Here is a 15,351-nt window from a genome sequence, read left to right on the forward strand (position 1 = left end):
TTGACTTTTTCCAAAGGAGAACCAAATTAAATGAAGGGTCATATTTCTCAATGGTATGCTCAGTTGACAGAAAGATTTAAATTGAACCAGAAATTTGATTTTACAAATAAGAAAAACCAATTTTGAATTGGATATATGTACCATTGATGAGCATGTTATTAATAAGGTATAAATTTTTACTGAAACTGAATTATGAAAGATGGATTTGTTAAAGATTGTATGACTAAATGGGCAAAAATTGATATAATGTAATGCTTCATCAATGGGAGAATATGTGGAATAAAGAACAGAAATATATATTGAATTATAACATGAAAGAGAATTTTTATAAGAAGACGTACCTTTGGTATTTAACACTTGATAAATTATCAAAGATGTACAAGGGTGTGTCAAACATATGTTGGAAGTGTAATCTATTTAAAGGTACTTTTTATCAACTTTAAGGGACATGTAAAAAAGTTAAAAAATATTGGAATCAGATATATACCTTAATTCAGACAATTCTTGGAATAAATGTGCAATTGAAATCAAAAGATTTTTCTTTTAGGTTTGATGCATAAAAATGCATATGCATTTGCTGCATATCTTGAAAATAAACATGGCATCCTGTTTTTATGTAAAATAACAGCAGCAAGACATGTATGCACTGAGAAGGAAGGCTTACAGATTCTACAATGCAAGTATCCAAAGAAAGTCAGAAGTTACTTTTTTCCTATTTTTCTTTTTCTGCACCCCTTACTTGTTCCCCTCTTGTCCTTTTCTTTCCAATTTCTCTTTAGTTTTCTGTTTGCTATTTTACTTTTCATTGTTAACTTAATGAAGTTTTATGAAACAAATAAAGAAAATAAAATGTGTGTACTAAAGTAACCTCTATCCAGCTGCCCCATTCAACTTTCTGAAGCCTCACTTATCAGTTTAACAGATACAAATTTACTACTAGTTATATTTAAAACTCCACTCCTGGTTATTGTTCTTTCTTCTATCTGCTGATTACATGCTTTTGTCTTTGCTCAATTGTGCAGAGTTGCATATGTCTGGCCAAAATCGCGTATACATTTTCCAGTGATTATTGTTCAGGAAAGTCTACCTACATTGTCTCTGCTAGTGATGAGACTGGTTCCTGGACTGTTTCCAGGAAAGTGAAATCACTTATGAGCACATAATCACCAAAGATCCAGTCAGCCATTTTCTAAGTCCTTCCAACTGCTGCAAAGCAGCCTAAGAGATCGTTATTTCCTGCATTTTTACTAAAGAAATGAACAGAAAATTTGAAAATCTACACTATCCTGATTAGTTTCATACCATAGCAGATAGATGGAGGTGGTCTTATCAACCTCCAATATTTTCTGTGTCATTTTCATCCTAAAAAGAAAATCCAGGACCCCGTATTATTATCTATTCAATTTATATGCCACCCATCTCACTGTCAAGCGACTCTATTAGCCTTGAAAGAAGGAAGGGAAGCTAACTTCCTGTGTGCGTTCAAATGATACAGCAGAGTGGGGGAATTAATTTAGTCCCAAACAGTCCAAGGGGCTCTTGGAGATGAAAACTAAATCCTGAATAATGAATGCAGAAACAATCTTAATATAATAAGATCAGTGACAATCAAAACAGCATCTTATGCTCCCCTTTTGTAACTGCTGGAGTTTCCATCCTTTTTCTTCTTCCAACTACAAACAGATGGCAGAGCGTTGTCAATCTCATCCATATCCTATTGTTCTTTTTCTACTTATTATATATTTAATAGCTCCAGCTGCAATGGTGGGGGTAGTAGATGGAATGGCAAAGTGACCCACATTGAAAAGGATTTCCCCTGACCATATCTGTTTGATTAGAGACTGAGGTGATGAGATGGAGTGGAAGAAATTAATATCTAGCAGAAGCCAACCGCAATGAAAAAGGGTAATTGAGTAAGCAAGTTTCATCTCTTAGTAGTGACTAAAAATGAATTCTCTATATGGAACACAGATCAAAATTTAAAAATATGTTCTCTAATGAAAAATAGGGGGACTAAAAATATATTGATTGAAAATGCTTTCTTACCAATTACATGCAGAATGAAAAGTGATAGTGAACTCATCTTCATTATCTACAAAGCAATCAATTAAAACAGGAAGCCAGCACCATTAAAAGTTTTTTTTCCTTTTGTACCAGCTGAAGAGGAGAACCTTAAGAGCTCATTTTGTCTCTGTGTGAAATCGGTCTTGACTTCTTGTCTCTGCCTTTATGACTCTTGCAGTGCTTCCTGTTATGTTTGCTGCAGCTGTATCCTCCATATCAGTCAACTAGCATGTTCTTCTTCTCACGGATTCCTTTCACAAAGGATTTCCTAAATCACCATTTCACATTTGCTATAATTGGTTACCACTATGGAAACCAAATTCTGTTCTTTCTTTTGTTTTTGTCTAAAATAATATTTTTTATCCTCTTGATCCATACAACCTTCATGTATTTGTCTTACTATTCAACCCTCATTCATTCTCTCTCTACGACCAACTATCTTAACATACTTTATTCCTTATTGGTTATTCATTTTGTATCAAACCTGTACTCATTCAGTACCCATTAATTCTTGACTCTATGCAGGGCTTTTTTTCTAAAAAAAAAAAAGGTGCCAGAACTCTCATCTTGTTAATATTTTATTTATATAATTTTATTTATATATTTATTTATATAATTAAACAATTATATATTCAATTCTTAACATACATTTAATTGATTGTATTTAAGGCAAATGTTCATAGAAAATTCCAAACTTTTGTCAAATTCTCCTCTGGCAAATCTTCTTGACTCCTTTCCTTGCTCTTAGTATCTATGGCCGAATGTTGTTCTCTGAGTAACCACAGATCGACGTACTTTGAAGGATCGAAAAGTCTCAGAGGTGGTCCGACAAGTTTGATGAACAAAAGTGCTGAAATTGTCTTACTCTTTAACAGAGCTCTTGTTGGGGTGGCAATTAAATTCATCTGTGAAAACCCATGTTCACATTCACTTGAAAGAAATAGGAATGGTATTCAGAGTCCGTATCAAATGCAACAGTTTTTCTGGATATGTCTTTTCGAGAATATATTCACGGAATCCACGAATCATTTCTCTTTCATTTAGTTGCAGTCTGATTGATAAGTTTCTAATTTCCACTTCTCCAAATGTCAGTTGAGTATTAACATCTTCAGGCCAATGTTTTTGATCAAGTACGCGAGACCAATACGCCAACTCATTGTCTTTGCTATCAAGTAATCTTTTTTCAATTGACTCTTTCAATTTTGTATAAAATATACTTGGGTCAATGGGGGGATCCTTTTTTGAATCTCTTTTGTGAAGTAAAACTCCACGAAAGCGAAGATCACTTGCAGCAGCAACAGCACATTTATAATAGGGCCCAAAGTTCTGCCTTCTTTCTTCAAAAACTTGTACCAGTATTTTTATTTTCTTATTTGCCTTATACAAGTCAATGTTGCGGTCCTGTAGATCCAAACTTAAATCTGACAATTCTTGGAGAGTGTCACATATCAATCCTAGGTCCAATAAAAATTCTCATTTTATACAACTATTTATTTTTTTTCAGCATGCAGCTCCCACAGCATCCAACTTACTTTTATGTTTTTCTTGACATATCCAATTATTGCTTTGATATAACAAAGTGATCAAAAGTACATTCTTATACACAGCCATTTTCATATTCTCAAAAAACATGTACCCCATGTAAAAGATCAGACACTATATATAGTACTTTTCTCCTAATATTTACACAATTTAAGATTTCTCCACCTGTTTCCCTATTTTTTGTAAAGATTTAAAGTTCATAAATTCATATACTAGCTTTTTCGAATCTATTTTTTTTGCAATTATTAATTCCATTTTCCTTGTCAAATATGACTGCCTTGGGCTTTGGCACATTAATTTTGAGATACACACCCCTTGTTGCTTCATATAATTTAACATTTGCTGCAAATCATTTGAATTCTCAGCCATAACATCGTATCATCTGCTTACAAAAATACACACACATTCATGGCTCCAAACATTGCACACATTTTCTAGTCATTTATGTATAAATAACAGAAGACAAATCACTTCCCTGTCTCTCGACTCAACATCAAATCATTTGCTATGAGCATTCCATTTATTTTTTACCTACCTACCTATTAAATTTGGTTTTCCCAGTTGTAATGTATGGCTGTGAAAGTTGGACTATAAGAAAGGCTGAGCGCCAAAGAATTGAGGCCTTTGAACTATGGTGCTGGAGAAGACTTCTGCGAGTCCCTTGGACTGCAAGGCGAGCAAACTGATCAGTCCTAGAGGAGATCAACTCTGACTGCTCTTTAGAAGGCCAGATCCTGAAGTTGAAACTCAAATACTTTGGCCACCTAATGAGAAGGAAGGATTCACTGGAGAAGAGCCTAATGCTGGGAAAGATTGAGGGCAATAGAAGAAGGGGACGACAGAGAACGAGGTGGCTGGATGGAGTCACTGAAGCAGTAGGCGTGAGCTAATGGACTTCAGAAGATGGTAGAGGACAGGAAGGCCTGGAGGAATGTTGTCCATGGGGTTGCGATGTCGGACATGACTTCGCAACTAACAACCTATTAAATTTATATCGCCACCCATCTCACTTGCATGTGACGCTGGTTGGCATACACAACTAAAACAAAAGAAAAATCATAGTTTTCTTCCATGAGAAACAATTTAAAGAATTAAAAGCTATATTTAAATATGCAAGAAGAGTGCACTCTAAGTATGAACAATGTAACTTTTAAAAAAGTTCCACAATTCCTTGGGATATCCAAACCCAATGGCACATCCAAGTTTCAAGGGCATTGTAAAGGTATACAGGGTTGTGGCCAATCTTACCTCTTTCTATTCTCATGACTTCTTTCATTTCATTACTCATGCTTTAGTTCCATATTTGTCTCTGATCCAATTCAGATGTATAGTAAATTTCAATTACATATTGCAAAAAATGTTCCATTATTTAAGTCTATTCATGTTATCATATGTTTTCAATGAATCAACAAATGGGCTAATGTATTTTTTCATATTCATACATTTCTTAATGATTTGCTAAAGAGCAAAAATCTGGCTTGCACATTCCCTGTCCACTATAAATCTGCACTGTACCAATAGCTGTATGTTTAGGAGAAGTCCCTAAGTCAGGGGTCTTCAAACTTGGCTCTTTTATGACTTGTGGACTTCAACTCCCAGAATTCCTCAGCCAGGCACGCTGGCTGAGGAATCCCGGGAATTGAAGTCCACAAGTCATAAAAGGGCCAAGTTTGAAGACCCCTGCCCTAAGTCATACACAGCTGCTTCTTAAGGGCATTACCATCCTCTCAAAATACCACTCTGGAGCCAACATACAATGGCAATGAAACAGCAGCTCCACCTTGCTTAGGTTAAATTTCAGGCTGTTTTATCCAATCCAGACCTCAACACCCTCCAGACGCAACAACATTTCAACAGCATCTCTAGATGAGCCTGAGGTGGCAATTTACAACTGGACATCATCAGTATATTGACAGGATCCACACCAAGTCTCCTGATAATCTCTTTAACTGGTTTCATTGTAAATCTTAAGACATTATGGGGAGAGCACCAAACAGGGCATCCATCCCCTGAGGAGTAGTTCAATAGTTGCTAGCACTTCCAGGGTTTTATATTATCTGCAAAGATCTTAATTCTCTTAGCAGCCTTCTGAGGTTCAGCTTCTGAGCATTTCCAGTGCCAGAAAGAATCCAGATCGACCGTTTTTCCTTTCTTTTCTCTTTTCTAGATGCCTTCCATCACCTTCCATTATCCATCATCCCTTTTCTTTTGCCATGATTATGTGCCCTATATGGTATAGTAACAGCTTAGGCAAGGATAGGTGGGCCTCTGTGGGAAGGAAAGGCCATGGAAGAACCCAGGAGTTACAAGATGGCGGTGTGGGGGAGGGAGGGGAGTGAAACTGATTTACATAGTGAATGCAACTAGTATATTTTAAGCTCTAGAGCTGGATTTTCCATTAGAGAATGCTTGCTGTACAACACTGATGCTCAGAGTGACAAAGACATTAGTGAGATATGGGTTATAAGGGTAATGTATAAAATAGATTTAAATGAGATTTAAAGATGCTGGCTTTCAGCTTTCTTCTCAGAAAAATAAGCAACCAGAATGCCTGTAAATAAGAGAGGATGCAGAATATGTCTGCAAATGAACCGACACTTTACATACCTGCGCTGTAATTGTTAACATCCTGTTCCTGTCTAGACTTCGGCTCAAGGAGACAGTGCAGAAGACTCTTCTTGCAAGCAAAAATCCAAAAAGCCTTTTGAAAAACAAAACTTCTTGCACTCCTAATTAAAAGGTAGAAATCTAACTGCCTCTTGCATTCACATCCTCTTCCTCCTCTGTCTGGTTATGGACATGAAAAAAATGAGCTCACTCTTCATCAGTTCTACAGTATTTGCCAGAAAAAGCTCCAGTGTGGGTGCCAAAGCCTCTTCTGATACTACCAAATGCTGCTAGAACTGCTTGTCCAGTTCAATATAAGACTAAGCACTTCATTAAGGTAAATCACAATGACTCTGCTTTGATGAGGACAATTGCACTGCCTCCTGGATGTGATATGCCGTGTCATTTTAATAACAGGACCTTTAGACAAAAAACCAGCAGAGCATATCCACGAGCACCAACTAGTAGTTAAAAGACATGATGAAAACTCCTTAATCTTGCGACACAAACCCAAACATAATTTCAGCTAGGAAACAGAACATTCTTTTTCTTCTATTCAATCATGTCCAATTCTCAGAGACTGCCTGGATAAATACCTGCACTTTTCTTGGTGAGGTTTTTCAGAAGTAGCTTGCGATTGCCTCCTCCCTAGCACTGAGAGAAAGTGAGCAGTCTAAGGTCTTTGTACCTAAAGCAAGACTACAATTCACAGTCTTCTATTTCTAGCCTGATGCCTTAACTATTACGCTAAACTGGTTCTCTAAGAGAGCATCCTAGAGTAGACCAAGCTCAATCCAAAAGTGGTAAGGATTTCCTGAAAGCTTTGCATTCAGACAAATCAGCCATCAATAGACAGACAGAGATAAACCTCATTTACATGCCATTCAAAATAGACAATAAAAAAGCTAAGGAACTATAAACACCAGAACACATCCTCTCCAGCAACCAACAGCCAGATAAGCAGAGAACAATATTCCAATCAAGGAATTACCAAGGAGAAAGCCCTCATCTGCCCTCCCAGCAGGACAAGCTACTATATATAAACAGGGAGCAAATCCCATACTCACTAGCACTGATGTTACCTAGAGTAATGAAAACAACCAATCTCAAAGAGCACCAAGGACTCCACAGTTCAATCCTGAGCTACACATATTTTCTTCTACTTAAAATAGACATAGCACTGAATGAATTACCCATTTCTTCCAGTTCTTCTCAAAGAACCAAGTGTTATCTTGCTTTGGGAAAAATATGTTGGTACAGTTTGTGCAATGGTAATTATCTTAGTGCTAGAGTACCTACCATATTGCCCCGAAAATAAGACACACCGAAAATAAGGCGCTTGGGGCAGCTCCACCCCTCCCCCTCCTGTCTCAGTTTGTGGGGATGGCACTGCACAGCTTGGCTTCCTGTTGGTGCCCCTGCCATGAGGCAAGGCAAGTGTCGGGGGGGGGGGGAATACTTCCCCTGAAAATAAGACCTACTGTCTCTTTTGGAGGCAAAAAACATATATAAGACCGGGTCTTACTTTCGAGGAAACACAGTATATAGAAAAATAAGTGTGCTTATTGCATGGATGGACACACACACATACCCTTCCATATAGCACTATTCTAATTATTAGTGCCAATTGATGCTATTTTAACAAACTGATTGCCTTTTTCTATATTTTAATTGAAGTATCTAAGCTGTAAGTCTTAAAAAGAAAAGAACACAATTAAGCAAAGATCTGAATAAACTTAAAGACATTCTACTTTTCTATTCAGCACCATTTAACACTGTGGAAGTGATTTCAGGAGCCATTTTTAGAATTATTTCTAAAACCCTTTACAGTATGTCCTATCGTTTTAGAAATGAAATTAGTCATCTAATAGTCACTAATTAAAATAATATTTTATCTCAAATTAAATAACTGAAACATTTACTGAAAGAATAATGCATTCATAATTGTTCCTTTCCAACACATATAACTGTTGTACTGAGTAGTATGGAAACACATAAACCACCATATCCCACCAAATGTAGAAACGTAGATTACTAGTACAACAGTTTTGTTTTTTTATAGTTTAAGTGCCTTTGATTTTACAGTAAGTCACATTTTATCAGATGGACAGCTATACAAACCTAATAAAGTAATCATGAAAGTCAGTTTGGTGTAATGGGTAAGGCTCCAGGCTAGAAACCATGAGACTATGAGTGTAGTCCTGCCTTAGGGACAAAGCCAGTAGGTTGACGTTGCACCAGTCCTTCTCTCTCAGCCCTCAGAAGCAGACAACAGCAAACCACTTCTGAAATCTTGCCAAGACAATTTCAGAGACTAATTGAGGATTCAACCCTGACTCAGAGACACACATACAACAAAAGTAATAATTCTTCATGTGGCTTATTTATAGTTGGAGATCAATAACTGGTAGTACAGGTAGTCCTCACTTAGCAACTGTTCAAAGTTTGTTGAGTGCTTGGCAACCAATCAGCCTTTTCAGCCAGTTTCAGGGGGGAAAAAACACCCATAGGAATGCAATGACTTAACCACCATTGTGTTCGCTTAATGACCACCACAAAAAGGATTGTAAAATTGGATCAGTCATGTGGGTACCTTGACTTATGATGGATGTTCCTGGTTCCATTATAGTCATAAGTCAAGACTACCTTTACTACTGTGCTTTCACATTAGCAGATTCTAAGACAAAATGACTCGTGACTGAAAAAACAAAGGCTTATCTTCACCTTTTAATATGAGTCTATTTGAAGGGACGCGGTGGCTCAGTGGGTTAGTCAATCAGAAGATCGGCAGTTTGACGGGTCGAATCTCAAGTACCGCGTAACAGAGTGAGCACCTGTTACTCGTCCCAGCTTCTGCCAACCTAGCAGTTCGAAAGCACGTAAAAATGCAAGTAGAAAAATAGGGACCACTACGGTGGGAAGGTAACAGCGTTCTATGCACCTTTGGCGTCCAAGTCATGCCGGCCACATGACCACGGAGATGTCCTTGGAGAAGCGCTGGCTCTTCGGCTTTGAAACGGAGATGAGCACCGGCCCCTAGAATTGGAAACAACTAGCACACATGTGCGGGGGAACCTTTACCTTTACCTAAGATAAATTAAGAGAATGGGTGAAGGAACTCTATGGAAAGCTTTGTCTTGGAATAGAATTTCCAAGAGTAATTTAATCTCCAAGCAAAACATCCATGTGGGGAAAGCATTTCTTCTGTTTTCCTTGGCTTTTTTTCCTTCTTGAAACTAAAGTCACAATGATACCTGTTCTTCTTATTCCTTCAACTGCTAAGTGTGAACTTAAGTTCTTGCAAGTAAAAAAAATGCAATATTACAAAAATTTTAGTGTCACTAAAATAATTTTCCTGAAAAGGTTTGGGGAGAGTTAATTGTATCACAATAAAGAGTAGCACCTTCCTTAGTGTACCTTAGAAAATGAGACACAGCAATCTGTTCAATGACATGACTATGTTAAGATTCCAAAAAGTTAAGTCTTCTTTTTTTTTTCAGGAATAATTAAGAGTGGCTTTGACTACTGGTGGGAAATTTTTTGATCTTATTAGTCATATTATTCAGAGATCTACCTGCACCTAGGAACATGCATATTGTTTTCATGCTTGCATCAGTTATACCCTCCATGACTTACACAGCTCATGAATGACACCACTGATCTGCGTTAAGGCATGACATGAATAATGGAATGTAATAAAAATAAGATCTTTGTCCTTATATTCAATCTTAATATGCAGCTAATTCAAATATTTTATATCTCATATAATTCAGAACTGCTCATATTTGACTTTTTTGCTTCCATTCAATTGTATGAAGCCATACAATTTTGGGTTATTCATCATATTCTTTATTTTGGAAGCATAGATTATTGGACTGAAATGTACAGGACACATTTTCATGACTGAAACAGCATAATGAGTCTGACAAATAAACAAAGTAATCAATGTGATTTAGCTTAACATGGTTAGGAACCTAACCACTGTACTTTGTAATATGGTTTATTACTCATTGTGTTATATGAGTTGTGGTTTATTTAATAACCATGTTGTTTCAAGGTGTTGTTTCTAGTAACTCTGAGAGTAGTTTGGTGAACTGAATTACATTCGACTCTTAAACTTGTCTCAAAACAATAAACTCAGTTTTTAGGGAAACAGCCTTATTTCTCACATAAAACTCTTCTATGGGTAAAGAATCTTATCCAGTAGGGTAAATTCAATTATGCTCATATACATTCCTCACCCATTATACAGACTGATTGGTTTTTAATAATTATTTCCAATGAATAGAATAGTGGGGCTCTGCTATTCTATCCACAATACACCATATAGCAATGTCATTTACAAAGAGCTTCAGGAATTTGGGAATGGTTTTTATCTAGCACCAAGTAAAGCTAAGGAAGAAATTCTAGACAAACTTTCCTAGAGAGAAAGTTCCAAAATTACAATACTACTATTATAAAGATCATGTCTCTATTCATTACCTGCTTTATTTCAAAGGAGCTGTTACACTGCATCATCAAAGTATCATCCAACAATATTGTTGAAGTATTATTTTATGTATTTGTTAAATTTATTTGCCACCTATCTCATCCGGGGGTTATTATTGCAGCTTACAATAATAAAAAGGAAGAAAATGAAATGAATGTAAACAGAAGTAAAATAATAAAACCCACAAAATAAACAATGAAAAAGGAACACAATGAAAATACATCAATATAACTGTCTACCTTTTAGGATCAGCCATCAAGAATAAAGGAACAAGCTGTCAAAAAATACACCAGAGACTAGCCCTTGGTAAAGAAGCCATGAAGGCCTTGGAAAAGATATTCAAATGCCATGATGTGTCTATACCTGCAAAAATGAGAAGGATGTTCCCTAAACACATTAGGTTGCTGAAAGCTGGATTTTAAAGAAGCATTAAAACCAATGGATCACTGATCAAATCAACTCATCTCAAAATAACAAGACAAGAAATTTTGCTCTACATTCCAGCTTGGTTAGTAATAATAATAATAATAATAATAATAATAATAATAATAATTTTATTTGTATACCGCCCTTCTCCCGAAGGACTCAGGGCGGTGAACAGGGCAAACATATAAAATACAAGAATACAAAAATTAAAAGAGATTAAACAAAGTGCCCAGAAGCTTACAACAGTAAGTTAAAATAGATTAAAACAATAATAAAACCCAACATGTGCTATGTAACAAAGCTGCTTCTTCAGTTTGGCCTAAATTTCCCTGTACTTAGTTTCAATTGATGACCTTCGAGTTCTAACACTGTGAGAGGAGGAAAAAAATCTCTTTCTCTTCCTGATACCTGTATGGCTTAAATTAACTAAGATGGCAAATGCTGAATATTTGTTCTTTAACTCCTCCCATTTATAACCTTATGTAGTAGTAGGGTATAAATTTAATAGTAATCTTCCTTCACAGAAAACCCATTTCCAAACCAGCTTTTCAACCTGTTCCATTTTCCTCCATGCAGATACCTTATAATACCCACACCTAGACTATAAGGTATTTTGTAATCATCTTAATGCAGTTTTGTCTTTTAATGTGAAAAGCTCAAATGAGATAATTTTGTGGAAGTTGCAATATTTGGTAAGAACATTAGGAAGAAGAGTCCAGCTGTCTAACTTAATTAAATTTCTTCTTTAGGCAAGGATTTAGGTCAAACTCTGAGAATTACTGACAGGATTTTGAATTGCTATAATGTTTACTTGAGTTAAAATGATGCAATACAGCCATACAATTTAAGAATGTAGCTGAATTGGAACAGAAATTACTCCACTAAGAATGCATTAAAAAACATTATTTTGCCACTAAAAATGTCAAGGTTAACTATAAATAAGTTATAATTATATAATTCAAGCTTTTTTAATTACATAAAATATTTACTTTTATTTATATAATTTATTTCATTATATAATTTAATTACATAAATATAATAAAAATTCCTGAAATAAAAATACAATAATACAGCATTTTTCAGATTAAACTTGCTTTTGCACAAACTCCAGAAACTGTCTGAAGAAACAATGTCATTGTTTGCCAATGGAATGACAAGTGAATTACAGTTAGCTGTTCTTCCTTGGCAGGGAGCTCCAGCACTGGGAAATAACCTCTGAAATCTCCTTCAGGGTCACTAATTTAACATTATCCAACCCATCACAGTAGCAACTACAAGTTATTACACACTGTCTCCTTGGTCTTTTCTATGGGAAACTGCTAGAGGAATTTCAGTCTAGTTTCAGCCTGAATGCTAGCCATAGAGCAACTGCATCTAATTTACATATTTGATAATATCTCCGGAAGCACAAAGCATAGTGGGCACAAAGGATAGATTTCCAGTGTTTCATTATTATTAGCATAAATAAAACTTAAGAGATTTGATTAATTTCTTTTTTTTCCAGAATTTCATGATCATCAATTTTCTTAGACCAGCTCTTTGTTTTTCCTATATCCAAATGGCCGTGATTCTTGGAAACGCAAACACAGTTTAAGTAGCACCTGGTCTCTGTTCTTCTCATCCAATAAAATAAAGTCCTAATCTCATTAATACCTGTCATCAGCCCACATAAAGTAGTTTATTCTACTAATGTTGCTGAACTACAATTCCCAGCAGTCTCGGACAATGATAAAGGATGCAAAGAACTATGGTTCAGCAATATCTATGGGTCAAAAATTCTCCCTCTCCTCATGGGACAGGCTGATTTTACTGTGTAAAATTTGCAGTGAAAAAGTATTAACTTGGTTCAAATAACTAGTTTCCATCTCAGCCATGTACAGTATCTACCGTAGTTTCCGGCGTATAAGACTACTTTTTAACCCATGAAAATCTTCTCAAAAGTCAGGGGTCGTCTTATATGCCGAGTGCTGAAAATTTAGGGACAGGGCTGGCTGGAAAACCTGGAGCGGATCTCCCATTTAGTCTGCGCAGGGAAAGCGGGACCAATTGGAGAAGAAGCTGCAGTCTGTGATTTTTTTACAGGCTGGGGTCTGGGCGTCTTTCCTTCTAAAGTTGAAGAGCAGCTGTAGTATATCCCAACTTGAAAGGCAGGTGGGGAAGGCAGCAGCCAGAGCAGGCTTAGCTCTAAGGACACATTTGACTCAGGAACTGGGCGGGCTGGCTGGAAAACCTGGAGCGGATCTCCCATTTGGTCTTTTTTTTTAAAATCCCATTTATATCCTGCCCTTCTCCGAAGACTCAGGGTGGCTTACAATTTAAAGCACAAATCAATGGGCTTAGCAATAGCCTTCATTCTGTGTATATGCCTGTTTATTAGGGCTTTCACCACCCCCCAAGCAGCATTATTGCAAAGTCAGCTTATTGCCCCCAACAATCTGGGTCCTCATTTTACCTACCTCGGAAGGATGGAAAGCTGAGTCAACCTTGACCCTGGTGGAATGCGAACCTGCACTAATTGCAGGCAGCTGTTTTTACGTAAGGCTCTGCGCAGGGAAAGCTTTAGAGTGAATTAGGAAAAGTGAAAAAGTGAATTAGGAAAATAGGGAACGGTTGCTGGAATTGGGTATGTGTAGTTTAACGAAGAGAAGGGTGAGGAGTGACATGATAGCAGTGACCCAATATCTCAGGGGCTGCCACAAAGCAGAGGGAGTCAAGCTATTCTCCAAAGTACCTGAAAGCAGGACAAGAAGCAATGGATGGAAACTAGTCAAGGAGAGAAGCAACCTAGAACTAAGGAGAAACTTCCTGACACAACAACTAACCAGTGGAACAACCTGCCTCCAGAAGTGGTGAATGCTCCAACACTGGAAGTTTTTAAGAAGAGACTGGACAGCCATTTGTCTGAAATGGTATAGGGTTTCCTGCCTTAGCAGGGGGTTGGACTAGATGACCTCCAAGGTCCCCTCCAACTTCTTCTTCTTCTTCTTCTTCTTCTTCTTCTTCTTCATTATTATTATTATTATTATTATTATTATTATTATTATTATTATTATTATTATTATTATTATTATTATTTTATTGTTATTATTATTAGTTTAATCCACTTGCACTGTTTTATGTTTACATGTTTGATGACAAACAGCCTTATGTTTATAAGTGACAGTTTTCCTACTAAGCACCTGCATGTCATAAGCATTTGAATTAAAATTACCATATTAAAATCAAATCTGATGTTTTTTAATTTTTATTTGGTGTGCGTTGGAAGAGGGGTAGTCTCATACGGCGAGTATAGCCCAAACCCTATAATTTAACAGGAAATGTAGGGGGTCGTCTTATACGCCCAGTCGTCTTATACGCCGGAAAATACGGTATTTCTATTTTTTTATCCTCAGCAGAAGCAAACACTTGCTGGAAAAACTATTTCCTTTTTTGTAACAGCAGAGCCTCCCAGTGTAGTGCTTATCCAGCTATATTAGTGTAAAACTCCACTGTTTTCATCCAGTATTAGCAGTGTGTTTCCTTTATTATCTTTATCAGAGACTCTAAAAAATTAGGCAAATATGTGTTCTGTGAAGTAGATTTCAATATAAATGTACTGCCTGGGGTGGATAAAAGATAATTTAGAAAAGGTGAGCTGAACTCTTCCGCATCTTAAAGAAACCCTTAATCTCCTCCAAATTAAAGAAGCAAATGAGATTACTCTCTAATGATCAAAAAAGAAAAAGAAAAAACACACCTGTTCATAATATGCAGAAACAAACATATCTACAAAGTATAATCTTGTATATGTTTACTCAGAAGGAAATCTCATTGTGTTCAATGTGGGATTAAGGCGTACTCAAAGAAAAAAAAGCATACATAAAAGATTATGTTCAGAAATATAGAGGTTTTCTAGTATTATGTTTGTTGCCAACTCTTGTGAATGTACTAGAATAAATTGAAAAATAATGTATCAAAGCCTTGTCTAGAACCAATATTGTTAAACTATTCTTAATCAAGAATTTGTATTTCTTTATGTCAGACTTTTCCCCAAAAGCTCTGAAACTCATGGCTCCTTGTATAAAGTAAATACATCAAGTAGGAAGAAAAAAAGCGCCATTATAATCAGGGATACTGATCCCATGGATAGTGGAAATCAGTGCTAAGAATTTACAGGCCCCAACTATAAGTAAATATTTAGTCTTATTTGTGCTCTCTTGTCCTTAATCTAGGTAGAATTGTTA

The 15,351-nt window shown here is 36.3% G+C and overlaps 1 protein-coding gene across 7 annotated transcripts in view; it reads right to left on the bottom strand.

The window, feature by feature from the left end:
* FYN (FYN proto-oncogene, Src family tyrosine kinase) overlaps window positions 1-15,351 on the bottom strand; it is a 120,740-nt gene that overhangs the window by 89,879 nt on the left and 15,510 nt on the right. For 2 of the 7 annotated variants that reach the window (XM_081346426.1, XM_081346423.1), the window contains exon 1: window positions 6,214-6,343. The exons of the other annotated variants lie outside the window; for them this stretch is intronic. The gene's annotated coding sequence lies outside the window, so the exon portion shown is untranslated. Of the gene's footprint in view, window positions 1-6,213; window positions 6,344-15,351 lie in introns of those variants that run through there. 7 annotated transcript variants of the gene reach the window in all.

This window comes from Vipera berus (genome assembly GCF_964194415.1).
Source record: "Vipera berus genome assembly, chromosome: 1".
In the NCBI taxonomy this organism is placed as follows: domain Eukaryota; kingdom Metazoa; phylum Chordata; class Lepidosauria; order Squamata; family Viperidae; genus Vipera; species Vipera berus.